At 38.5% G+C, this 27,681-nt stretch overlaps 1 pseudogene; it reads left to right on the plus strand.

Annotated features, from left to right (window-relative positions):
* Positions 1-4,296: 4,296 nt before the first annotated feature.
* On the plus strand, positions 4,297-24,959 carry LOC122137334 (annotated as a pseudogene).
* Positions 24,960-27,681: the final 2,722 nt, after the last annotated feature.

The following is a 27,681-nucleotide window of genomic DNA, read 5'->3' on the forward strand; positions in this document are numbered from 1 at the left end:
GCAGGGGGGTTTCTCCTGGAGGTCCACATCATCTCCACTGTTTTGAGTGTGTGAGCTCCTGTTGTTGAGACTGCACAATAACAGACAGCACCGCCAAAACACCAGCTCTTTAACCTCCTGTCTGTAAGCCAGACTTCGTCAGCCCTGCCCACAGAGCTCTCATCACAGACAGCGGACTGTTGACGCCTCAGAAACAGCTTCCAAGACTCAGCACCAAGCATGACTTTCTAGAAACAGCAGGGAAGCCGGCACAACAATATTCACAGCCACCGGAAACACCAGAGACACATGGGCCATCTCACCACGACCCATTATCCAATCCTCTCCAGCATCTCCACATTCTAGCTCTCACAGAAAATGGAGAGAATTGGTGTATGCTGGGACCAAACTCTCCCACTCAATTGCTGGCAAGACCCCCAGATATCAGCTAAAAAACACATTATTTGCCAGAGCTACTATTTTTAACCTGAACTGCCGCCTGCATGGATGACATCACTGAATTCAATGATGAAATGCCTTTAACTGTCATTTTGTAATTATTGGACACTGTTTTCCCTAATTAATGTTGGTTCAGGGTGCTGTTTGACACAATCTTTTTTTTTGAAAGCGCTATATCAAGCAAAGGCTGACTTGACTTGACTTGACTTATACTGGCTTCCAGTTACATTTCGGATTGATTTTCAAGTACTTTTACTCCTTTACACAGCCACTCAATGAACTAGGACCCGAAATATTATTGAGATATGGTTCACTGAATATAAACCTAAACAGAGCACTCAGATTCATTAAGGATCGATGTCAGTTAGAAATACCAAAGGGTCAACACAAAAACAAGGGATGTCTTGCTTTAGTTATTTATTTGAAATAAGCCTCTATTGTCTTGTAGAGCTGCTGAAACTGAATCTGTCTATATTTGATTGAAAAATCTCGCATCATTGATTCTGTTTTTTTAATGAGTCAAATAGAAAATCCTTAGATTTGACTTCTATGCAGACTAAATTCAACTCTATATCCACAGATTTAACTGTAATTAACCATACCTGACACAAAAACTTCATAAGTGACTATTCTACCAGGAGAGGGATACTTTCATCAAGAACAAAAAAATACAATCAAAAGATCCCAATAAATACAGTTACTGTGTGTGTTTTGAGAAGTACTTTCATCAAGAACACAAAATTACAACAATTCCTAAAGTCTTTTAAATTAAATTGTTATTTTAGTATGTATATGTACAAATTGTGTTGTGTTATTTCAGTATATATATATATATATAAAATGTAAACAGAAATTAATTAAAGTTTTGGTTTGTTAAGTTTTTTTGTCTATATATATTTTTGTTTGTTTGTTTTTTTCAGTTTCACTTTCAGTTCTTAAATTAATTTATATTTTTTTCTGTGATTTTTCCAGTTTAGTTTTTCTTAAAGTGAGCTGCTTTAAAACAATCTGTATTATATAAAGTGCTGAAGGAACTACAGATGGGCATTACTCGTTGAATATAGAATCTTTCATCTGAAGCTGAGCTCAGATCGTGTTGCAGGTAGTTGTTATCAGTTCTGGTGTCTTGCTGTGGTGTTTTGAGCAATTAATGATCTGCTCTAATCATGATGCACTGAGAAGAGTGTCTCTGCTAACGCTGTATCATTCGACGGCCGTTTCTGGTTTGATGCTGCAGTTGAACAGTATCTATCCTCACAGTCTTTATCAGCTCCGTGAAGAATGTCCTAGTGTTTTACAGTGCCTCTCAATTCATGTTGTTTCTGGGTCTCAGTTTAGGGGACACAGATTCTCTCTCAGCAGGACGCCAGATGGACTCTGGACCATTTTTCGAGTGTTTGTGGAAGATTATGGAAGATTTACAGATTATATGTTTTACAAGAAAACACTGATTCAGTTTTTTATTCTTAAAATTTCATGTTTAAAATCCACGTGTTACTTCTTTCTATGTAAATTACACAGTGAAATTACTAGCAATTTCTGAAGTTAAATTGTTTTTCTGCACCATTTTTTCTACTGTACATGAGGATGTAAGGTAGAGATTTAAAATATTTTAATATAAATTCTCCTCTCTCTCTCTCTCTCTCTCTCTCATCTCTCTATATAATCATTATATATATTATTTATGTTACGAGGCACACAAGAGCACATTATACTGTAGATCTGAGGTTCTGTGGTTTCACTGTCTGGGAATCAAATACATTGCACATAGAATGGATCCTGCTGGGAATGTAAAATACGAAGCAGACAGAGATGCTCCAAAAATGTGAGTGTTAAATCAGAAGCAGATTTGAGAAGCTCCACACGGGGGCGCTGTGACCTGCCCCTCAGTGCCCATGAGGATGAGGGGAGTTTATGAAAGGGGGACACTCTGTGAGGATGAGGATGAGGATGAGGAATGAGGATGAGGCTGGTCCATGCTTAACGGAAAAATTAATATTGTTACTAACAATAGTCTAAAAAAAAAAAAAACACACACCAAAACACTATAATGTCACTCTTAAGGTAAGAAAAAACACTTTGGACTAGTAAAAAATGATAGTGTGTTCACATGTTCCTCACAAAACTAGCTCATTGGAAGGGCTCCCAAGAAGAGTCAAGAAATTGTTGACATTTATGATTCTTAATGTGACATGTGTAATCTTAATAAGAGACAAAACATTTTTCTATTTAGTTTATTTTAAGACTGTTTTGTGCCCTCTAAATAATCTTGATGTACTAGTAAAGCTCTCAGTGTGAAACACCATGACACACGAAGGAAATCTGAAATGAAAAAACATCACAAACACACCACACACACACCACACACACACACACACACACACCACACACACACACACACAACCCACACACACAACACACACAACACACTAGTACACACTGCGGTGGCATTAATAGTACATAAGAGTCCGTCATCATGTAAATATAATGTACAGTAATACATGGATCTACACACAATCAAGCCAGTAGAACATTCATCATCATCACGCTTCATCATTATTATCATAATCTTCTTCATCATCAGCTTCCTCATCATCAGTGAATATTTTTTAATTTGTACATTTTATTTTTACTTTTATGTGAATCATATATCCACATTTTTTTTTAGATTACTATCTGAATTTCATTAGCGTTAATAGTGATTAAATAATAATAATAATAATAATAAATACTTGAAATAAAATAACATTAACTGAATAAAAAATAAAAATATAAAAAAAACTTTATTTTCAGCTACCAATTCCACGTTTGTGTGTATGCATAATTTTATTTTCTTCCCAAAACAGCACTGTTAGATGCAGCGTTTATCCTGTCATACCTGTGATTTCAGAAAAACAGTCATCATAGCTACTTAAACTAAAATTTGGCTATGAATTTAAATCTGGCATTTAACCTCGGACTGATCTCAAAAGTGAAAAAAAAGCCGCTTGCTAAAGTCTGATTTTTTGTGGCGGCTGTGCTTAAAAAATGAACATTTCTATCATCTTATTCATGTGATGAAGGATTTTGAAAGTTCTGGCAGTAATTGGTGTTAAATACTACTGTAATGTAACCCTGCCTGCTTTAAAATAATTGTTTGATAAATTGATTAACAGTTGAAAACAGTATTGAACACAGTTATGCTACTTATTACATTTTGGGGTAACTTTGTAACTTTTGTAACACTTGTAAATTTGGTAACATTTTACATTTCTAAAGTAAGTTTCCCAACAACTTTTATGTTGTTTCTGCAGCTTCTGACTCTCACTGTAGCGCAACAAACGCGCGCGCGCTGTCTCTGTGTGTGTGTGTGTGTGTGTGCGTGTGTGTGTGTGTGTGTGCGGAGTCGCTGTGTGTCGCTGCTGCAGGAGTTCCGCGGGGCTGCGAGATGCTCACATTTACCCAGAGAGAGAGGGGCTGCTGGGGGGAGGTGAAGCCCCCTCCGACCTCACCACACACACACACCACGCACACACAGAACTTGTTGCGCTGCAGTGAGAGTCAGAAGCCGCGGAGGAACAGAAGCGACTCATTCGGAGAGTCTGAGGAGAAACTCCGCTAAACCACAGACTGAAGAGTTCCTCGGCGGTTTGAGTGTGTGTTCGTTCGATCAGGATGTGTGGTGAAGTGAACACTGCAGCACGATCTGCTCGTATGGAGCTGGAGTTTCTCTAAAGAGCATCATCATGTCGCACGAAAGTTCGCCTCTGGCTCAAGTCCAGCATGGGTCACTCCACTATGCAATGCGGACACTCTTCTCTCTGTGTGGAATGTTCTGATCGTCAGTGAGAGAAGAGTTGGTCGAGTTTGGGTTGGAGCTTCTGCAGACGACTGAGATGATGTGATGATGATGAATGATGATGTGGTTAGTTGGGGCACTTTTCTCCAAACCTGCTTGATGATGATGGTGAGAGCAAACCAGCAGAAACCCAGAGAGACCAGCTGCGACCTCAACGCATGAAGTAAGGGCTTTCTTTATTAAAAACTTACAAATCACTTCCTCACAGTATATTATCAATCAAATCAGCGGCTCATCAGCATTCAGTGTGCAAATATGAATATTTATGTACATAAAAGTTAAAGTTGCATGACATTGACTGGTTTAATAATGTAATTTAGGACTCTTTATGCCAGTGATGGAAAGTTATTAAGCACCATCAGCTCTTTGATATGGAACATGCACGTGTCATAATGGAATATAAACACTGGGTTTTTTATTATTATTATTATTTGCACTAAAAAGGTGTTTAAAATCACAGTGTTTGAATGGAAGATAAGAGCTCTTAGAAAGCCATATTTGCACAGACCATTGATCGAGTTTTAAAAGGCTCACTTTGTTGAACATAAACACACAATGCTTCTGCATTAAGCTGACAGTGTTATATTTAGGGGCTATAAACTATGTTTCTGTCACTTTATTCAATATGCATTTGTGCATGAAACTTGTTTCTGGAGTGTTTTTTTTTTTTCCTGAATGGCCGTCGGTGTCGACGCTCACGCTAGGCCCCGGTGGCACTAATTAGATATGAACTGTCTAGTGAAGACATTGCTGTGAATAAACATCAGCTCTTAGTTCAGAAACAAAACAGCCTGCCTTTGGTTTGAGTGTCCTCGGAACATCTTTATGAAGCTTCACCAAGCTTTTTCACAAGTGTTTCACAGCGCACATCCTCATCTCATTAATCTGAGAGAACAAAAACAAAAAAACACTGATGTTGTGACAGAGTGACATTTACTGGCCAATATTTGGACGTTTTGAGGTTATGGGTCAATAACAAGTGTAGCTATGAAGCTATTTCCTTTTCAAATCCTTTTCAGACACTGAAGACTGGAGTAATGATGCTGAAAATTCAGCTGCGCATCACAGAAATAAATCACAGTTTAACAGAGATTCACACAGAAAACAGTTGTGTTTACATTCTAATAATACTTTACAATTTTACCTGTATTTCTGATCAAATGAATGCAGATTTGGTGAGCAGAAGAGACTTCTTTAGTTGATGTCTCTGAAAGCTTTTGAAAAGCCCAAACCTCTAGTGTCTGATGAAACGCTCTTCTTTCTTTCTGTCTCCAGCAAAGCGAGCTCAACTCCTTCCTGTGGACGATTTAAAGCGAGACCCGCCCTCGTACTTCTAACGGCACCATTCACGTCCCGTACACACAGCGTCTGGGACTTCATCCCGAGAACTCCAAGCAGGCCTTCCAGGAGAGCAGCATCGTGTGCTTCGAGCTGGACCTGACTGACCCGTACACCATCTCAGCGCTGAGCAGCTGCCAGCTGCTGCCGCAGGGAGCGAAACCTGCAGGACCTGCTGCCCAGAGACATCTACCCGGCGGCTCAAGACTCACCTGGAGTACGTCAAGCCATTCATGCTGCCGTCCTGGATGACCCCGGACCAGCGGGGGGGGCAAGGGCCTGTACGCAGACTACCTGTTCAACGCCATCGCCGGGAACTGGGAGCGCAAGCGGCCCCGTGTGGGTGATGCTGATGGTCCAACTCTCTGACCGAGGCCGACATCAAGACGCGCGGCGCTCCTGTGCCTGGGACCTGTATCTGGCGCAGGAGGCCCAGAGGATGAGGAAGAGGACGGGAGCCGTGGAGAAGGTGGAGGAGCAGTGCCATCCTCTGAACGGACTCAGCTTCTCTCAGGTGAGCGAGAGTAAAACACTGAGTTTACAACCTTTGGATTCATTCAGGTTTTATGGTGTTTTTTAATGAAGTCTGCTCAGCAAGGTTGCATTTATTTGTTCTAAAATACAGTAAAAAAAGGTTAGACTTGTTACAGTGTAATTATACACTGAAGTACAGAGTAATGTTAATTACAGTTTTTTCAGCTGCTGAGACACCGAATCTTTTCTTGTCACACAGTTTCTGAAAGCCAACAAAAAAACAAATGAAGCACACACCAAATCTACAAAACCATACACTATTATACACTAATTATCAGCCTTTGATTCGGTTTTCAACTTCATAAAGCTCTTTTTGTGAAACACAACACACAGTTCTCTATGTAACACAAAAATCTAACAGGAATTAATATTATGGCAAATGTGTTCGCAAATGTTTGGCTTTTGAGATGTGTTTTGTGATGTTTTGAATGCAGTGCTTCATTTTGCACGAGATGTGAGGCGTTTTGCATTCTGTGTACAATTCTTGGATTTGTGAGTAAAGTTTAGAAAAAAAAGAAAGAGGCAAAGTTTTGAAAATGTGTGAGCAGCTGAAAAAAACTGTAACTGCATGTACTTACTATATGGTTAGGATTAGGATTATTTGCATGTAATCATGCATAATTTTTTGTTATTACAATAGTAAGTACGTGCAACGTGTAACAAGGATGCCTTAAAATATTGTTACCTAAAAAAAAAGTGAAATATTATTAGAATGTAAAACAGCTGTTTTCTATGTGAATCTCTGTTAAACTGTAATTTATTTCTGTGATGCGCAGCTGTATTTTCAGCATCATTACTCCAGTCTCCAGTGTCACATGATCTTCAGAAAATCATTCTAATATGATGATTTGCTGCTCAAGAAACATTTCTGATTATTATCAATGTTGAACACAGTTGTGCTGCACAATATTTCTATGAATAAAAAATATTATTAGCAATTGAGCACTGATATCAAAGAATGGTTTCTGAAGGAACATGTGACACAATTAATAACATTTTACAATATATTCACAGAAAACAGCTATTTTAAATGTAATTTTTTTAAAAACAATTTTACTGTTTTTTACAAACTTACTGCATTTTTGATCAAATAAATGCAGCCTTGGAGAGACTTCTCAAAACTTCGTAATTATTTAAGATGTTTGACTGGTAGTGTAGCAGATATACAAACCGTGTGACCATCAGAACGTGCTGTCTTTTCTTGTACTTGTACACTTGTATCACTTGTGGCTCAGAGAATGAGTGTGGAGGAGCATCTCTAGCGCGCAGGCCTGCTTCTGCGTCAGCTGTACAAACGCTCTGCTTTCAGAGTGTCTCGTGTTATTAAAAGTGATTTGAGCGTAATGGTTCTCGTCTGAATCTGACTCAAAACCCCCTTGTTGAAGTCAGTCAGTCCTTCAGAGCGGCGGACGCAGGGAATCGTAATGTTGTATCAATATTTTCAATATCAGTAGTACAGCAGCTCTGCAGAAAACAACAGTGTCATTATGGCAGCAAACTGTAATAATACAACAATACACGACATCATACAAACTTCATAATATTCTGTAGTTTTGTAATTTATTTCTCTAGTGCTTCATACAAACTGGATTTTTTCAAGGCAGCTTTACATTAATAAACAGTAAAATAGCAGAATCATGATTGTTCATCAAATCCAAATTCTGCTGTAAAGACAGTAGTGTCATTATTCAGCTCATTATTCAATATTGTTTAGTGATTTTTTTTGTGGTTTTTGTCATACAGTAGTGACCAAAAGTGAGATCTGGAGAGGAGATTTCTCTATATTTGCTTTTAATGACCCTACAAAGAAAACACTGATGTGGTTTAAAAATAGCTAGAAAAAATATCAAACGACAGCTTATCATAGAATATGCATTTTGTTTTACTATGCAAAAAAAAGTGCATAAAAAAACCTTACATATAATCAGTTATTGATATTGGATTGATTCTCTCTGTTGATTCTCCGTTTTGTTTCTGATTGCAGCAGTCATTCTGCAGAGCACATCATTTCTTTGTATGACACAGTTTCATTGCGTTATTTACAAAGGAAACATAGACATTAGTTTGTACACTCCATGCTTACAGTAAAACCATTGCATAAAGATGCTTGATAAAGATAATAATGTGTGTTATGATGGTTATATCAGGTTAAATCTAACCCAGGCTGGGCTTTCACGAGCTTTGATTGGCTTATGCACGAGTCTCTGATAGCAGCTCAGTATGAAATGCGTGAACGCCGCAGTCTCTGACGGGAATCTGACGCTTCTATTAGTTCGCTTCTCAAACGCTGGAGTTCCTCTGTGTGAAAATGCATGGGCCGAGGGTCAGGTCTGCTTTATTTCTGTAGTGTTTACACAGTACAGACTGTTTCACAGTTTTTCAGAGATGAACAGGAAAACAACAGAATTAGTGCTGGGTGACAAACAATAATATCATATTGAGATCGCAATAAAATGTCTGTGGATAATAATGATAAGCTTTGGGGTTTGGATATGCATTAATCGAAGAGAAGAGCGGAAATAAACACTTTCATCTGCTACACAAACTCAGACACATGAGACACTCGTCTGCGTCTCAGTAAATGAGACACAAACTTCATCTCCAGAGCAGCGTTTACTTTGAGAAAAACACCGTCAAACACACACTGAGACTCAGATCTTCACCAGCACCAAAGTCTGGTTTAACTTGAAGAAATTATGACAGAAATATACTTCTAGTGTACACACTAAAATGTATTTATCATTAATGATCATAAGGATATCATCATACAATCAGCATATGTTTTAATCTAGACATTTCTGTTGTGCTTTGTGCGAAAGTATTTTGGGGTAAATTGTTATATTATCATTTGATCACATTTTAAAACGATTAAATTGCTAAAAACGGAATTAATTCATTTCATTAGACATAATTTTTGATTTTAAATCATAAAAACACAAAATCCAGAAAAATGGAAAACACATAATTTTAAGAAAAATAAAATGGATTTCATGGGGACCCTAAATAAAAAAAAAAAAAAAAAGTGTGGAGTTTAATTGTTAAACAAACAAGTTCTGTTTACATTCATTATCAAAGTCTGACAGACATGTGGAAAGCATTTCCTTTCCCCCTGACGGTAAACTAATATCGTAATAAATATCAGTATTGAATCATATGGGGAAAATATCAATAGAAAAAATATTATTTGTTATACATTAAGTATATAGGCCATATCTACCATCCCTAAGCAAAGTCAATGATGGAAACTCAGCTATGTTCTGTAAAGCGGTGCTAAAGACAGCAGTGTCATTATTCAGCTAAGTTCAGACAGATGACTGAACCTCTCGTCCTCGCTGGATCTAAGGATCATCCCCGCTCGGGGGGGACAAAATCAGGGACTGTAAGAACCGGCCAAATCCTTTAATAACTTCTGGCGCCTTTAAACACGCCCCCAGCCTAGAATTCCACTGGTGTTTTTAATGCTTACCACTTTGTGGCGTTTAAACATAACTTTAAAGCTTTGAGAAAATAATCTCGCTGCCAAATCACACTGGATTTCAGAAACACGGCCAGTAATGATAAATGGTGTTTGTACAGATGGGGCCCCTTAAATGGCACATTTAAATCTGCCGCCTCGCAGCGCTGCGGTCATCAGATGAGTCTCGGAGCGATCGGTCTGCGGTCATCAGCGGCTCAAACACAAACCGTCAGCCGCAGAGCCACGAGTCTCACGCAGAACCAGCGCTGGAGCTCACAGATCAGACAGTCCATCACTTAACATCTGGAGAAGACAAAAGCTTTCACGTTTAGAGCTGTTTAAACGCTGCTTGATCTGTGCAGATTTCTCTCCTGATTCACACCAGAACACTTTTTCCACTGGAGGAAGTGTTATTATGGATTATGGACTCTATGTATTTGAGTTAAAAACATCTTAATGCTGGATGTGTTTCAACTCTCATCCTCGCCAGATGTTCACTGATGGACTGGAGTGCTGTGGATTACTTGTGGATTATTGTGATGTTTTTATCAGCTGTTTGGACTCTCATTCTGACGGCACCCATTCACTACAGAGCATCCATTGCTGAGACACTGATGCAGTGCTACATTTATACAAATCTTTTTCAGCAAATTTGGTGAACTATTCCATTAGTGTTGTAAAATTCTTCAGTTATGACACAAACTCTTTCAGATCATTTCAGTTCTAGTTTTGTTCTCGTCTGATAGTGTCAGTGCAGTTAAATTGAGAAAATGACCGCATATTAATTGTCATGTGAATGCTACGTAATCAAACTGTCTCTTTGTTTCCGTATGTTTCAGAAACGTGTTCACACTCTCGTATTTTGCTGGCTCGGTGTGTTTTAGTCCTGAAGTTTCCGCAGTAAAAACATCTCTGTGTTTCTCATTTGGGCGTCAGGTTTATTTTCAGACGAAGGTGTTTTTACTGAGTCTCTCTAAATGAACCGGTGTGAAGTAGCAGGATTTTCCTAACTAGAATGGGAGGGCTTTTTTACAGTTTGTGTCAGCAGCTGTATTTCACTGTATTTCAGGTGTCTCTCGCTCGTTCTTCAGCAGCAGGTGTTTCTCATTTGTTTCCACTCACACGCTCATGTTTGAGAGTTTGCTGGGAGTTTGTTGCTCTACCTCCTCAGATTTATCGTCTCTGATTATTATTCTTTTTTTATTTCTGTGTTTGTTTGTTTTGAATGACCGCCCTTCATACTGCAGTCTGTATAAGGGCTGTTCTCAGTTATTTATTAAATGATCCAGATGCCAAGTGCAGATGTTTTATTAGACATATTTGCCATTTACACTTTAAACTTAAATTCTGCAGTGTGTGTGTGTGTGTGTGTGTGTGCATGGCTGGTTAGGTTTGATCAGCATTAAATATAAAGTTTCCAGAAGGGTTCTCTTCATGCAGTCATGTGTGTGAGTTTGTGATGGATTTTGTGTGTGTGTGTGAAAGCGTATCTTTGCTCCAGCTCAATCTCTGTCCATCTTTCCCTGTTATTGTTCTTGTGTGTGTGTGTGTGTGTGAAAGCGTATCTTTGCTCCAGCTCAAGCTCTGTCCATCATTCCCTGTTATTGTTCTGTCCCTGTGGTCTTTGACAGTCCACTCAGGGATTTGTTTGTGTGTCGGCCTCCATTAGCATGTGTGTGTGAGTAATTACAGCCGCTATTGTTCCTCTTAACGTGCTAATACATGAGGATCAGAGAGGTGTTAACTGTGTTAGTGATGGACAGGAGCGCGATCGCTTATGATGCTGTACAGGCTGAAGTTTGAAGTTCATAGTAAACAGAACACTAAAAATATTTTTTTTTCGAACTTCAAAACCAATACTGGAGTATGTTTTTACCAAAAAAAAAAAAAAAAAAAAACCCTTAAAAAAGGTCTTTATTTTTTATTAATTTTATATATATATATATATATATATATATATATATATATAATTGACTATTTTTAATTAATTATTTTATTAATTTCATATTAATATTATGTAAATAAAACTTTTCAATTTCAGTCTTCTTCAAAATTTCACATTTAATCCATTGTTACTTGCTGTTGCTTTGTATTTATTTGTGAAATTTACTAACAATGAATTGGATAATTGCTCACATTTTTTCAGTGCGTGATTATCAGCTGAATGTATGGAAGTCCGTTTCTTCAATGGAATAAAAAATATATATATTTCTCGAAATCTGAACTGTGTTGATATCTCAGAACTTTTTCTTGTACTTTTATGTAGAAAAGTCTGAATTATGAGATATAAACTTGAAATTGCAAGATAAAAAGTCACAATTTAGATTTTTTTTATTCTGTCAGAAACAAGACTTCCATACTAATGCAAAGCTCTGCTTATGGATTATTTATTTATTTATTTTTTTTCCAGATTTTCCCCCAGATTAGTTTTTTCAGCTGCTGAGACACAGAATCTTTTCTTGTCACACAGTTTCTGAAAGCTGACACACAAACAGCAGAAGTACACACCAAATCTACAAAACCATACACTAATTATCAGACTTTGACTTCAATTTCATAAAACACTTTTTGCAAAACACAACATTCAGTTCTCTATTAAAACACAAAAATCTTACAGGAATTAATATTATGGTCAATGTTTGCTTTTGAGATGTTTGTGATGTTTTGAATGCAGTGCTTCATTTTGCAAGAGATGTGAGGCGTTTTGCGTTTTGTGTGCATTTTCTGGATTTGTGTGTAAAGTTTTGAAAATGTGTTTATCAGCCTCATTTCTCTCAGTGTTGTGTAGTGTTTGTCAGTCACTCGTGGAGCAGATGCTGGTGGAGTCACACTGCTGACTGTTGACTGAGGCACTTTAACGTCTCCGTCAGCTCCAGACTCTCGTGTGTGTCCTGTGTGCTCAACATTACGACCGCTGATGTGATCGCACTCCCACAATCCCCTCCTGCAGCAGATGAAAGACGCTGCTGTCGAACGCTCTTTCACGCCGGCGGTCACTCGCTCTTTGAAGTGTCTGGCGGCTCTCTGACCGATCCACAGAGCGAATCTCGCGAGCGCTGTATTGTTGAGCTGTTGTTCTCGGAGGGTCTCGTGTGTGAAAGCGTTTGCTCGCGGCCTGCGCCCCTGCATTGTTTACTCTTGGTCCCGGCTGAGAGAGAATTCCACGCGTTTTCAGGGTCATTTACACCCAAAGAGTGTTTGTCTTTGGGGATGGAGCTCTTTGTGTGTGTGTGAGTGTGTGTGTGTGCTCACTGACCTCATTAAAACTACACACACTCTCACAGTGAACATGCTGTCGCTCTGTGCGTTGTAGCATTGCATCAGTGTCTCATCAATGGATGCTCTGCAGTGAATGGGTGCCGTCAGAATGAGAGTCCAAACAGCTGATAAAAACATCACAATAATCCACAAGTAATCCACAGCACTCCAGTCCATCAGTGAACATCTGGAGAAGACAAAAGCTTTCTAAGAAAGGCAAAAGATTTCTCCAAATCTTGGCTGGCCTGAGTTGAGCACATTTACAGCACATGTTCATTTTTGGGTGAACTATTCTTTTAATACAAGCATCTTTGCAGTATTGAACATGTAAATAAATTGTGTCAGTGTCACTGTAGAATTAGAAGTACAACTTTAATTTCTGCTGTAACGCAGCTCTCCTTTTTTTTTGTTGTTCCAGCGACTGAACAGAAGATTTCCGCATCACAGAAGGCGGAGCCTCAGAGCCACGCCCACCTGTTATGTAATCACCACAAACCAATGGTAGTTTGAAGGTGCTACCAGCCGGAGAGAACTTTGCTGGAAATTTCACTTTGTCAAGCTGTTTCGAACTGCAAACACTCAAACTCCTGATTCCGTTTTCAATGGCTTCATGTTTGTTTTTCAGTCGGGGCTTTTATTATCTGCTCTTCCATAACTGACTTCATTCATGCAACCTTCGTCTTTTGTTTCTTTTTGTAAACACTTTTGAAGACATTTTTAGCAGTCAAACCTTAATTCATTTGAGAGTTTTTATCTAAAACCTTTTAAAGTAGCACTTTTATAGAATTTCAATTAGTTTCTCGGCATGACAATAGCCAACGAAGCTGGTGTGTCATTACAGTTTTTTACTATTCCTAGTGAATAACACACAGCTAGTGAAACCTTACACTCAAAGAGCAGAACCTCAGCCCAGATCTGCACAACTATAAGCACATTCTCAGCCTCACACTTTTTGCAAAACACTACACACACTTCTCTACATGAGACACAGAAATCTATCATTATGTCACTTCTTTGCCATTTCAAGACACTACTTTACAAAATACTACACATATGAACCTATTAGGTGCTGAACTGTAAACTCAACAATCAAGGTGTAAGCACTATAAAAAGTTAACAGATGAATGAATTTTTGTCTTCAACAAAAATGAAAGGCAGTGGTGCAGGAAGAGGAATAGGGAGAATGTCCCGGGTCAACGTGGTGGTGACATCACAATCTATGCTGCAATCACGCAGAATGGGGTCCTCCACTGGCACGCCAAAATAGGTCCTTACAACATCGACCACTTATGTTTTTAGACAGACTAAGCGGTGGACAGACTAGGTGTCTGGTGCCATTATTCCAGAACCTCCCACAACACTCTCCTCTTTCCTTTCCTTTTCTCCTTCTGCATGGCAGTGGAAGGTTTATGACCTCTGACCCTATGCTACACCCCTCATTCAAGCAATGGAGGAGGCCTGTGACCTAACAGATGCAGAGTCTGTGTGAGGATGGATTCAACATTTGAGAAGATTCTTCTCTCACTGTTCTGCAAGGGAGGACATTGACTGTGATATGGATGAAGTGGCCATACCCAGCCATATGAAGAGATGATGCTGAGGTGTTGTTTACTCATCTCCACAAAACTTTATGTACTACTGTATATTGTATTTGGAATACATTCTGATTTCCATTGCAAAATGCAGCCTAATTGCAAGGATGTACTGAAGGATTTTAACGATGTGTTGGGAAATAAATATTGTCATGAATGTGCAGTACTTGTCTCATGTGTTGTGTTTGGTCTGTATATTCATGTATTTTAACAATATCTAAAAAAAAAAAAATGCATCAAAAATAGAAATGTTAAAAGTGTTTAAGATTGTGCCCAGCAGTGTCTAAGTGTTTCAAACTGAATCTAACTGGATGTGTGTGCCATATGGTACCAAAATTTGGTTTTGTTAAATTATGGTAAAGCTTTGAATGAAGTGCTTCGGATCTGAGATGTTCTGATACTTGTGTGTGTGGATGTGATAATTGTGTATAGTGTTTTGACAAAATGAGCCTTGTTTTTAAAATTGTGCCCAAGCAATCGTAAAAAACAGTAAGACCTCTGATAAACACCAACCAGCCGAGCAGCTCTTACTCCTCTCTTTTCCCAGAAGTTTGTCAGAATTCCTCTGTGAAAGTCCTCATGCTCAGGATGCTTTCCCTCCCTCACAATCACAATCACACGGATGCATTCAGAAGCAACTCTGTTTCAAATATGTTTAGAATCTGTGTGTGTGTGTGTGTGTGTGTGTGTGTGTGTGTGTGTGTGTGTGTGTGTGTGTGTTTCTGTCTGTGTGTGTGTGTGTGTGTGAGTGTGTGTGTGTGTGTGTGTGTGTGCGAGTGTGTTGTGTGTGTGTGTGTGTGTGTGTGTGCGTGGGTGTGTGTTTGCGGTCTGACGGATGGACTTTCAGTGTTTCAGAGTCTACATCAATTTGGAAGCTGGTTGAAAAGCCACAAACGGCCGATGGCTCGCGGCCACATGCGGATCCATTTCTTTGGGGTTGAGAGGTTATCCGCACATATTTTTCCACTACAGGGACGATTCTACATGAAGATTTTCAGTGTGAGACGCTTGAGCTGAAGCCAAGCAGATGCCTGCAACTTCACATAATGCTGTGGTGTGTGGAATGTACCGTTAAGGTACTTCTATGAACCTTTTAGGGGTAAATAAGGCACAAAGTTGTTCTTTAAGGGTCTTACAATCACACTTTTTTGAGAGTGTTGTGGCATGCTCAACATTTTAATCATTTTCTAACTCTTGTCAGTTATCACATGTGCTCAGATTCACTGAGAGACCTTTGGACATGTTTATGTTTAAAATCCGTCATCAAGACGTCTGGAGTATGAAGTGCACTGTTCCTGCGAGCTGATTGGCTGAGGCTGCGTGTGTGGGCCGGATGAAGCTGTCAATCAAAGCGCAGCCACTTTACTTAAGCGTGTGACACTGATTCTGTCAGACAGCGTAAATATTTGGCTGCGACTGAGCAGTAAGGTAAACACAGGGCCTGCGGAGTAAATGCAGAACACAGACTAAATGACCTGCATTTCTCAGTCTAGACGGCTCAAAGCACTAATGCATCGCATCTACGCCGACCTGCATTTGTCTGTTCATCGCACAACTGCACCGCAATTAGTTCCAGACAAGAACCACCTACTTAGAATAACATTAGACATAAAATCACATTAGAGCTCAAGACTGAAGGCCTACAGCTTCCTTTTTCTATAGACACAGATATTTCCATAAATACATATACATATGTCAGTGCAGAAGTGGCTCTGTTTTCAAGAATGAGTCATTGAATCATTTATTCAATTCTTAAAAGTAACTCTTTATGAGTGAGTCACTTGAATCATTCAGCACTCAAGTGATTCAGTGATTCAGTGTGCCTCTTGCTCGAATCATATTTTAAATTTAAATTATTATTATTCAGTTGATTCATTCAGAAATAAATGACTGTTTAATATTGTCACCTGAATCATTCAGCTGATTTAGTGATGCTCTCTTAATGAGTGTTTGAATCATTCATTCAGTTGATTTATTCAGAAATTAAATAAATGACTCTTTATGAGTGAGTCGCCTGAATCATTCAGCACCTGTGGCTCATGTGTAAATTATATTTAAACAAGGCTGCATTTATTTGATCACATATACACTACCGTTCAAAAGTTTGGGATCAGTAAGACTTATAATGTCATTTAAAGAAGTCTCTTATGCTCATCAAGGCTGCATTTATTTGATCAAAAATACAGAAAAAATACAGTAATCTTGTAAAATGTTATTACAATGTAAAAGAATGGCTTCTATTTTAATATTCTTTAAAATGTAATTTATTTCTGTGATGCAATGCTGAATTTCCATCAGCCATTACTCCAGTATAAAGTGTCACATGATCCTTAAGAAATCATTCTAATATGCTGATTAATTATTAGAATTATAAATGTCAATATATTTTTTGAAAACTGTGATACTTTTTTCAGGATTCTTTGATGAATAAAAAGTAAAAAAAAAAAAAGCATTTATTCAAAATAGAAATCTCTTCTATCAATATAAATCTTTGCTATCACTTCTTAACAATTTAGCACATTCTAGAAAAGATTTCTAATTAAAATAAACAAAAAAAAAAAAAAAAAAAAAAAAAGAAAACAGACCACAAACTTTTGAATAGTAGTGTATAATGTTAGAAAAGATTTCTATTTTGAATAAACTTTTTATTCATCAAAGAATCCTGAAAAAAGTATCATAGGTTTAAAAAAAAAAAAAAATTAAGCAGCACAACAGTTTCCAGCATAATAAATCAGTATATTAGAATAATTTCTGAAGGATCATGTGACACTGAACACTGAAGTAATGATGCTGAAAATTCAGCTTTGCGTCACAGGAATAAATTAGATTTTAATGCATATTAAAATAGAAAAACGTTATTTTACGTCATAATAATATTTCACAATATAAATATTTTTCCTGTATTTCTGATCAAATAAATGTAGCACTGACGAGCATATGAAACTTTAAAAAAACATTAAAAAATTGTTCTGATCCCAAACTTTTGACCGGTAGTGTACAGTCGACACATACGCTCGTCACTCTCTGTGTGTGACTCTTTCAGAAGAAGGAAAGATTAAGTGGTCTCGTAGCTCTTGAGATGAAGGGCCAGCCGTCTGAAGCGCTGGAGCCGCGGCTGTCAGGAGGACCTTCTGCGTGTTGATGTTTAACTCACTAATGCAGTGCGGGAATGTTTACGGCGGTACGAGCTGCTTTTAGTGATGCTGTTGAGCCGGTCTGGAGACGTCACGGTGAGATAAAGACCCTCCACAGGGAATGAAACCAAAGCAGACGGCAAACTGTGACGCTTTGTGAAACCTGCAGGAGATGAAGCACAGAAAACAGTGTCTAGTGATGTTTGTTTCAGCTTGTGTGGAATTTCACGAACAACACTAAGGGGACATTTACATAACTTACACAAAAACATCACTTGATGCTTTTCTTAAAACAAAATGGGACATTTACATAACTTTCAACCAAAAACAAAAACGTACGCATTTGGCCTGGCATACATAAAACAGCATTTTAGTCATTTTCACAGATCAAAATAAAAAGGAATGTTGTTGCCTGTGTGCAAATTTTATTTTTTATTTTTTATTTTTGAAAATATAAAGGAAATATGGTTACATTTTATTTTAAGGTGTTTATTTTTATGTTTTAAGGTGTTCCTATTACAGTGTAATTATACATTTAAGTAATGACTAATATTAATTAACTACATGTACTTACTATATGGTTAGGGTTAGGATTAGTGTTTGGCTAAGGGTTACTTGCATGTAATTATGAATAATTAAGTGTATATAATAATAAACACCTGCACCATGTTTAACAATGGCACCTTCACACCTTAAAATAAAGTGTTACCCGAAAAACTTGTTGTGCACCATTGTCATGTTTTAAAGTAACCACAATTATTTTATTTATTTATTTTTTGTCAGATATTAGTCTGGTCTATTCCAGTCACAAGTTCCTCTAAAGGCAAATGATACCTCGCTAAACTAGTTTACTTGGTTAATCCAGTGACTAGTACTTCCTCAGAAGTCCATCAACACATTAGCTTGTGGACATGACAGAAGTTTGGATGAAACCCTGATGGTGAGGTTTGAGAGAGAGTCTTCTGACACTGAGGCGAATCAAAGCCAAACTCCAGTCACAGAAGAAATGCAATAAAACTACCAAAACATTTCATACGTCTCAAATCAACTCATTCTTCCATAACACTAGCAATCCAATCATACACACTTTATCACTCATAACACAACCACCTAAAAAACACTAACAACAGGTAGCATTATTCAGTGTTTGCTTTAGTAAAATGTCTTTAAAAACTTGTAAAAACTCTCTACTGTTTATAATTCACTGCAGTAAATGTTACATGTTCCATGTTTACATACATTACAGTACGAAATTATTCCTAGGTTTTCCCTTTTGTATAGATGGTAATGAAAGTGAAAGACTAACACTTGTGAAGATGTTCAGCTACATGATAGTATTTGATTTTTCTATATGATATTACTGAAGTAATGTAGAGAATTTTTGTCTTATTCATTTTTGTACTGCGCTAGGCTTTTAACTTAAGTTCAACAGTTTTGAAAACAGTATGTAAACGTGCAAACTGGCTTGTGTAGTACATAAAGTTTAAGTGCTGAGGTGATAAAAGAATTCATGTACTCTGACAGATGTTGTCAATGAATGCATTTTGTGCCAAAGCAAGAGGCTGATGTTGTGCTCGCTGTCTGAAGAGTTCTGAAGAACTGACCCAAGTATTGAGAAATATGTCCCAGCGATCGTAAAAAGCTGTAAAGCGACAGATGACAGCAGCACACGCTTACAACAAACAGAACGATATCTTGCATTGGTGTGGACGCTAATATGGTTATCGTTATTATTTTTGGTGTGAACGGGTCTTAAGACTAATATTATTTAAGCCCTGTCACAGATTTTCACAGTGTTTGGGAAACCTGTTTGGACTCAGTCATTGTTATTATTTCTGTGATTGTGTTCGGTGCAGAAATCACACACACTCTTCAGCTCTGTGGAGTGTTTTCAGCACATCCATCGTAAAGTAATGGGCGATTTCCATCACAAAGCTGAATTACTGACTTTCATAGGGCCGCAGTGCTTTGATATGGAGGCTCTCTGGTTCCCGCGCGTGTGAATGTGGCCAGTGACCCACAGAACGGACACAACGCATTCGTTCAGGCCCGGCTCTTTCATTCAGCACCTCCTCCTCCTCTGCGCCGTAATTTAAGGGGCTGAAAGGCTCTTTTGCGTCGCTGAAGATGCTTTGGCCGCAGCAGATGGAGGGAGTTTGGGAGGCTAGCGGGGTGGCGATAGGCTAATTTGAGCAGCATAAAGCCGGCGCGCTTTCAAATGCAGAGCAGGAGGCTTTGATGAGCACGGGATGAAAGCACAGGGAGCCCAGCGGACGACGGGGGCCCTTTGTCCCAGACAAGAAGGCATCTGCTGGGCTTTGCCCTCCTCTCTGGGACGAGCCCCTCCAACAATGATGGACGGGGCCAGAGAGTGTCACCGGCGCTGATGAAAAGAGCTCAAGTGTGTGTGTGTGTGTGTGTGTGTGTGTGTGTGTGTGTGTGAGAAACTTAAACTCATCTGCAGTATTTGGTTATGAGCTCACAGGTGGAGGAAACATGATTGATTCTCCTGTTGGAAGCAAATACACTAGTTTGTTTGGGAAAAGGAACTATTGTGAGTGATAACCATCATCAGTGTGTGTGTGTGTAAACACTGGGAAATTTCATGGTGACACAAAGGTGAGCTGCAGCAGAAGCAACAAAAAGCGGCAGCTAGAACTAATTAAGAGAAACTCTCCTCCGCGGAGCCTTTGATCTGTGAGAGACTCACTCAGGCTTCAGCAGAACCTGCTTCAGGAGCGCCAGACACAAAACACTTCTTCTTGTCTGTCTTCACTAGCACTAGTCCTCATACACTGATCAAGTGTGTAAGCGCAGCATTTGTGACTTTCCTGTGTAAAGTAGTAGCACAACAACATACTTGTTCTTATGCACTTTTTCAACAATTTAACTTCAGCAGATCAGCACAGTGCTCAGACAACACATTTTTGGCGCAAACACTAAAACTAAAAACTTTTCGGGGCTGGAATAACACTATGAAAAAGAAAACTCTTTGCCTCACACTGCCAGCAACTTACACTGCAGAGACGGGAAAACACAGCTGTCTACATGCAAACAGATGAGAAAGAAAACATCTCTTGTGGAATCTACTTTCTGCATGAACTGCCACAGACTTCTACAAAGGATTGTGGTTCTTGAAACAAAGTTTATACCAAGTGTAGAGGAACAAACCAAAACTGATCGAAAGACTAATTGATGGCACAAACGGGGAGCGAGAACCAAAAAATGTGGGTGAGGAATCCCCAATGTGACTGAACATGGATCGTATCATCCAGGAGCTTGAGGTCAAGCAGACAGCGGCATTCAGCTCAGAGCGTAGCTGAGCCCAGGACTCTTGATAGTGGGCGACTCCATTATCAGAAACATCAGTAGCAGGACTACAACTACATGCTGCTATCCTCAAGCAACCATCTCTGATGTAAACAAGGAACTTCGGAACATTCTGATGACGCACAAGACTGCAAATCAAATCATCATCCATGTGGAGTAGAAAGATATTCGGAAAGAGCCGTCTGAACTCCTTAAGAAGGACTTCAGTGAACTCTTTGAAACACTTCGAAGACTCAGTCATTCATCAGTGGACCACTCCCAAGAAGGGGAAACTAACATGTTTTAACGGTTGCTTGGGCTGAATGCATGGCTACAAAGAACCTGCAGTATAAAAGGAGTCAACTTGGAGTAAATCTGGTTTCCGAACACATTACGGCACAGATACAGCGCTCATAAAGATAATAAATGCTATTCGCTTAAATTCTGATTCTGACAAAATATCAGTGCTAGTATTACTAGATCTCAGTGCTGCGTTTGATACTGTCGATCATAACATACTTCTAGAGAGACTGGAAAACTGGGTGGGGGCTTTCTGGGATGGTACTCAAATGGTTCAGGTCATACTTAGAAGGGAGAGGTTATTATGTGAGTCTAGGAGAGCATAAGTCTAAGTGGACGTCCATGACATGCGGAGTCCCACAAGGCTCAGTTCTTGCACCGCTCTTATTTAGCCTGTATATGCTCCCACTAAGTCAAATAATGAGAAAGAACCAAATTGCTTATCACAGCTATGCAGATGACACACAGATTTACCAAGCCTTATCTCCAAATGACTACAGCCCCATTGACTCCCTCTGCCAATGTATTGATGAAATTAACAGTTGGATGTGCCAGAACTTTCTTCAGTTAAACAAGGAAAAAAACTGAAGTTATTGCATTTGGAAACAAAGATGAAGTTCCGAAGGTGAATGCATACCTTGACTCTAGGGGACAAACAACTAAAAATCAAGAATCTTGGTGTGATTCTGGAGACAGGCCTTAGTTTCAGTAGTCATGTCAAAGCAGTAACTAAATCAGCATACTATCATCTAAAAAAACATTGCAAGAATTAGATGTTTTTGTTTCCACTCAAGACTCAAGTTTAATCTCGCAATATAATGACTTTAATCAAAACATCACAACATTTCTAAAAAACAGAAATGCCAAAATAGCAGCAAATCATCAACAGAGCATATTTATTATGTATATATAAATACACACATATAGTATAAATATATATTATTTTAATTCATTTTATGTAAAGCACTTTGAATGACCATTGTTTATGAAATGTGCTATATAAATAAACTTCCCTTGCCTTACGTGATCAGACTCACTTTAGATGGTAAAATCCAGCTATAAAACACACGCAACACCATTTACATTTTCTGATAAAGTAACGGTCTACATTATAAAATTAATTTTTCAAAATCAGCCACATTTTACACTAAAAGTACAATTGCAGGACATTTTATTAAGTACATAAATATGAAAATTAATTTGTAGTATGATTAGCATGAAATAAGTATATTTCTTTTTCACTAGGGAACATTCTTCAGAATATCTTCTTTTGTGCTTCAGTCGTGCAGGTGTGGACAGGATGATAAGAGGTTCTCTGGCAGGTGTGCAGGATGAACACTACAGCTCTGGTTTGTGTTTCAGGTGATCTTCGCTCTGAATCAGACGCTCCTGCAGCAGGAGAGTCTCCGCGCCGGGGGCCTGCAGATGCCCTACACCACCGAGCACCTGATCAAGCACTACAACTGTGGAGACCTGAACTCCATCATCTTCAGCCACGACACCTCGCAGGTACTGAGGTCCTGTCACGCTCCTGACCGCTGCTGCGCTCCATCCGTCTCACCCAAGAGAGTCCGGGACACTTTACTTTTCAGTTTATTCCTGTGAAAAGATTTTTCAGATTTGATTTTATGAACAGATCGTTTCAGATTTTTTTTTTTTTTTGGAGGAAACTTTAAAAACCTTACATAAAGTTTTTTTTTGTGTGTGTGTGTGTGTGTGTGTGTGTGTGTGTGTGTGTGTGTGTGTGTGTGTGTGTGTGTGTGTGTGTGTGTGTGTGTTTTAGATAGTTATTAGTGCTGCCAAAAGATTAATCGTGATTACTCGCATCCAAAATAAAAGTTTTTGTTTATATAATATATGAGTGTGTACAGTGTATATTTATTCTGTAAAAATAAATAGAAACACATTCAAACATAAAATTAACAAAACACCATATTTCTAAATAAAAAAAATACCAAAAGTGCTTAAAACAAGTAATGAACACATCACCATTTTTCCCAGTAAATATATTTCTAAAGGTGCTGCTGACAACTAATAAATACATTTCAGTAAGTGTGTTCAATACTTTTTCCGTGGGTCATTCCATTTTATTACACATAACTTAATTTCTGAATTTGTTTTGTTTTCTTTGTATGTATGGATCACTTGGGTTGTTACCGACATCTGGTAAAAATATATTCAATGAAATATATTCACTGAGAAAAATGGTGACGTGTTCAATACTTATTTTACCCGCTGTATATATAATATAAATTATATGAATATAAATATATACATGTAAATATTTTCTGTACTGTATTTATATATAGATGATAAATGTACACAGTACACACAACTTGCTGAGCCCAATCCTCCGTTACTAATTTTAAAACATTACTGTATTGCTGTATTAAAAGCAGTGTATTATGTATAGTAGAGTATTAGAGAGAGAGAAGCGTGATTACTTGCATCTGATACAACATTCATTCTTCAGACCTCATTTCATTAGAAAATAGTGAATTGTTTGTTTATATTAAAATTTTTTAATTTAGTTTTTCTTAATGTGCTATTACAGTTTTTCTTGATTGCTAACAAACACACAATTCCCCATTTTCTCACAACTACAAGCACAGTCTCAAAACTACACACCAGCTTGTGCAAACTTCAACACCTCCAAAGTCAAACATTTTAGTCCAAAACACATTTTCTTTTGTCTTATTTTGGGAAACAGGAGACATTTTGCAAGTCAATATCTGTTACAGTTTGCAGCATAAATAGAGCGGTGCAGATACAGTAAAATTCAGCACTAAACTGTAAGAAAAGCTGACTTTCACTACACTACTGTAAAGTGATCTTACAGTAAATGAAAAGTACTAGAAGAGAAAAGTTCAAAAGCCAAACAACAGAATATACAGTAAACACACATTGGTATATACTGTCAGTTACTGTAACTAAATAAGTAAATAAGTACTAGCAATCGAGAAAAACTGTAATGTTGTATTTTGTCTGTCTTGTATGTGGTGTAAATACAAAATTTATCATGCTGCAGAACAAAGTAACAGTAAAGTTTTTACAATTACAAATACAATCAAAATGTGTGTTAGCAATCAAGAAAAACTGTAAGAGCATCTGTTTTTCTAACCTAGACTGCAACGATGTCTGTGTGATTTGCGTCCAGGTGCCGAACTTCAAGAACGCGACGCTGCCGGCGAGCGAGCAGGTGACGGCGCAGGAGATCGAGCTCTACTTCAGACAGGAGCTGATCTACAAGCGTAACGAGCGCATGGGCCGGCGCGTCCGAGCGCTGCTGGAGGAGCAGCCCGACAAGAGCTTCTTCTTCGCCTTCGGAGCAGGTCAGTCTCCTCGGACGCTCCCGGACCCTTACACGTCTTCTGAAGTCTCTTTCAGTCTGCATGTTCTTCTTTTTCCGTTTGGGTTTGTTTTCTGTGGGGTTAGTTGAGGCATGTTTTCCTCTCCGCTCTTCGATGTGGCTCGTTTTTTGACCTCACTGTACAAATATCCTCCAGCGTTCGGCGGTTTTTGAAACACTGCTGCTAAAAATAATGGTGAGCGTGTGTCGCAGAGATTAAACCAGATTATGCTCTTTCTAGGAACAAATCTTGACTTTAAAGCCCTGAGCAAGTTTGTAGCCGTGGTCCTTTGATGAAGCGTCACAATAACCGGCTCTCTGGCTGTTCATGTGTAGATCAGCGTTAAATGAAATGATGTGGAAGTCTGATTAAGTCTACTCAGAGTTATTTTGGTAGCAGCACTCGTGCAGTAATCACAGTTCATTTAGAGAAACTAGATTTGGCCATAAACACACGCAATCTACTCACCGCCACATATTCTGCTTCATTTAACTCCTGATTGAAGATTATAAACAGGAGGAAACTCCACTCTTATTGACCTCTCAAACTCTCTCATCTGTGTAGAGTCCCTCAAAAACCACGTGTGTTGTGTCTGTATATGGTTGCTCGTGTGTTTTTATTTCTATGCATTTGCTTGTGTGTTTTGAAGGGTTGCCGGGAAGTTGTGTGTCTGTGTTTGTGTGTGTGTGTGTGTGGGTGGGTGTGTGTGTGTACCTGGTATTTATCACGTTAAGGGGACCAAATGTCTCCACAAGGATAGTAATACCAATACATTTTTTAGGTCCTCATGAGGAAACAAGCTTATAAATCATACAGAATGAAGTTTTTAAAAATCTAAAAATGCACAAAATTTCCTGTAAGGGGTAGGGTTAGGTGTAGGGTTGGTGTAGGGTGATAGAAAATACAGTTTGTACAGTATAAAAACCATTATGCCTATGGAATGTCCCCATAAAACATGGAAACACAACATGTGTGTGTGTGAGAGAGAGAGAGAGAGAGAGAGAAGTGTGTGAGAATACATTTGAAGTGCATGCTGAGTGAATTCTGCATTTCAAAACTTAAATACAAGAAGGGTTAGGATATTTAAAGTGTACTTAAGTATACTTAAAATAGTTTCACTTTAGCACACAAATATTGTTTACATTTTGTAACAATACAAGCAATCAAGCATGCTTAAGTATACTATTTTTTTTCACTAGGGAGTGCATATTTTCATGCTTTATAGTTGCATTTATCAGATTATATTGTTTACATTTTGTAACAATACAAGCAATCAAGCAGTTGTCTATTCAGTATATATCACTGTACGTGAGTGGACTGGATATGTGCAGATAAAGTAGGATACAAATATAGTTACATTTAGCAGTGATTTAAACAATTGAGCAGTTGAGATGTGTAGTATGTGTAGTATATAAAGAGAGAGAGAGTAATGTAGTATGTTAGTGATGTGAACAAACCATTAAACGTCAGTGTGAAAACATCCTAGCAGCTGCATATAACTGAAGAACTGAAGTTTTGCGGGTTTGAACGGGTAGTTAGTGGCTAATTAATCTAGTTGCTGTGTTGTAAGTCAGCAGTGGGTCGCGTGTTTTGGCGCAGCAGCGTGTTTAGTCCTCTGGGCTTGTTTGTTTGACTGGAGCTGATAAGATAAAAGAGAGCATGTTGATCAGGGTTTAAAACAACAGCAGCGCTGCGAGACAATACTCGCAATTAGCATTCCATTGTGTGCTCATTAGCACTGATCCCAGGTCAGATCCACAGCTGAGCCAATCAAAGGACATCAGAACGAGATCATGCTCACCGGAATACTGGACTCTGATTGGTCAGTGGCTTCATATTCACCATCAGGAGTTTAACTGGGAAGACTAGAGAAGTTTTGCTTCAATACTTTTAATATTCATTAAAAACAAAATCAACAATCAAATATTTCACACTCACATATCATGAAGAGAAAAACTGTCAGTGGTTTAAGTGGTTATTGTTCAGTGCAGTCCTAATCATCAGTTCACGAGTTCACACTCACATATCATGAAGAGAGTAAAGGTCGTGTGTGTTTGGCGTTGTGTCCGAGGGGAGGTTATAGGAATAGAAGGGCTGCTGGAAAACTGGGAACAGAAGTAGATCTGCTGTGTATGTACACTTCTGATCTTGTTCAATAAGTTAATTGTCTGAACGGCGCCTCGTGAACTTTGTTAATAAAAGATTATTAAAAACCACATTCTGCTGACCCCTAATAAGCCTCACAGCACTGCACAAGTATTTTTTAATGGAATGAATAAAACTGTCTCATTCAAGCATTTATTTATATTTGTTAAATTAATTACCATTTGCATTTATTTTTTACTACAAGTTCCATGGTTAAACAGTGGTTAGTGTAGCAAAAACCATGGTTAATTTGTGGTTACCATGCAATACCGTGCATTAATTTTCTAAGGGTTGTGTTGTTGTCTGCCCTAGCTCCCCCTAAACCTATTATAAAATATGATTATTTGTCTGCTAAATTACTGCTGTAACATTACAATAGATGAAAATGATGTCCTTTATACAGTATTGTTAGTGATGGTGAGCAATGCGCTGCTGCTTGACTAAGTAAACAAAGACAAAACAACAATAGCATATCTACAGCTGAAACTGACCTGCAGTTGAAACCCTGACCAGTAGTTTTTCTCTTCTGCTCCAGCTGTGCGCTTCATTCTCTCTCTCACATTGATCACTGAGTCTGATCCAAACCGTCTGGCGGAGAGCGGAAGCATTGCCAGTCACGACTAACCGATTCATGATTTATTACAGATTTAATCATCGAATGCCGAATTCTGAAATAACCGCTTTAGTACATTCGGCAGGCAATTATACAATAACAATATTAAAATAGCGTCCAAATCGGCTTCCAGGCCACCAGGAATTGTCCCGGTTCTCCCCATGGCCAGTCCGAGCCTTAATTCCACAGACACACAGAACGTTCAGGATTCATATATTGTCTTTTTGCGGCATAATATTCACAGACACTAGTCCATATCGTGGTTTGATTCAAGTGTCCTGCCATACTTTTGATTTATTCGTCCATAATGTGGCATATTCCATCTGCATTAGGCTACAGGAATTCCATTTTTATGACTGGATTCTATGAACCAGA

Source organism: Cyprinus carpio, chromosome B5, assembly GCF_018340385.1.
Source record: "Cyprinus carpio isolate SPL01 chromosome B5, ASM1834038v1, whole genome shotgun sequence".
In the NCBI taxonomy this organism is placed as follows: Eukaryota; Metazoa; Chordata; class Actinopteri; order Cypriniformes; family Cyprinidae; genus Cyprinus; species Cyprinus carpio.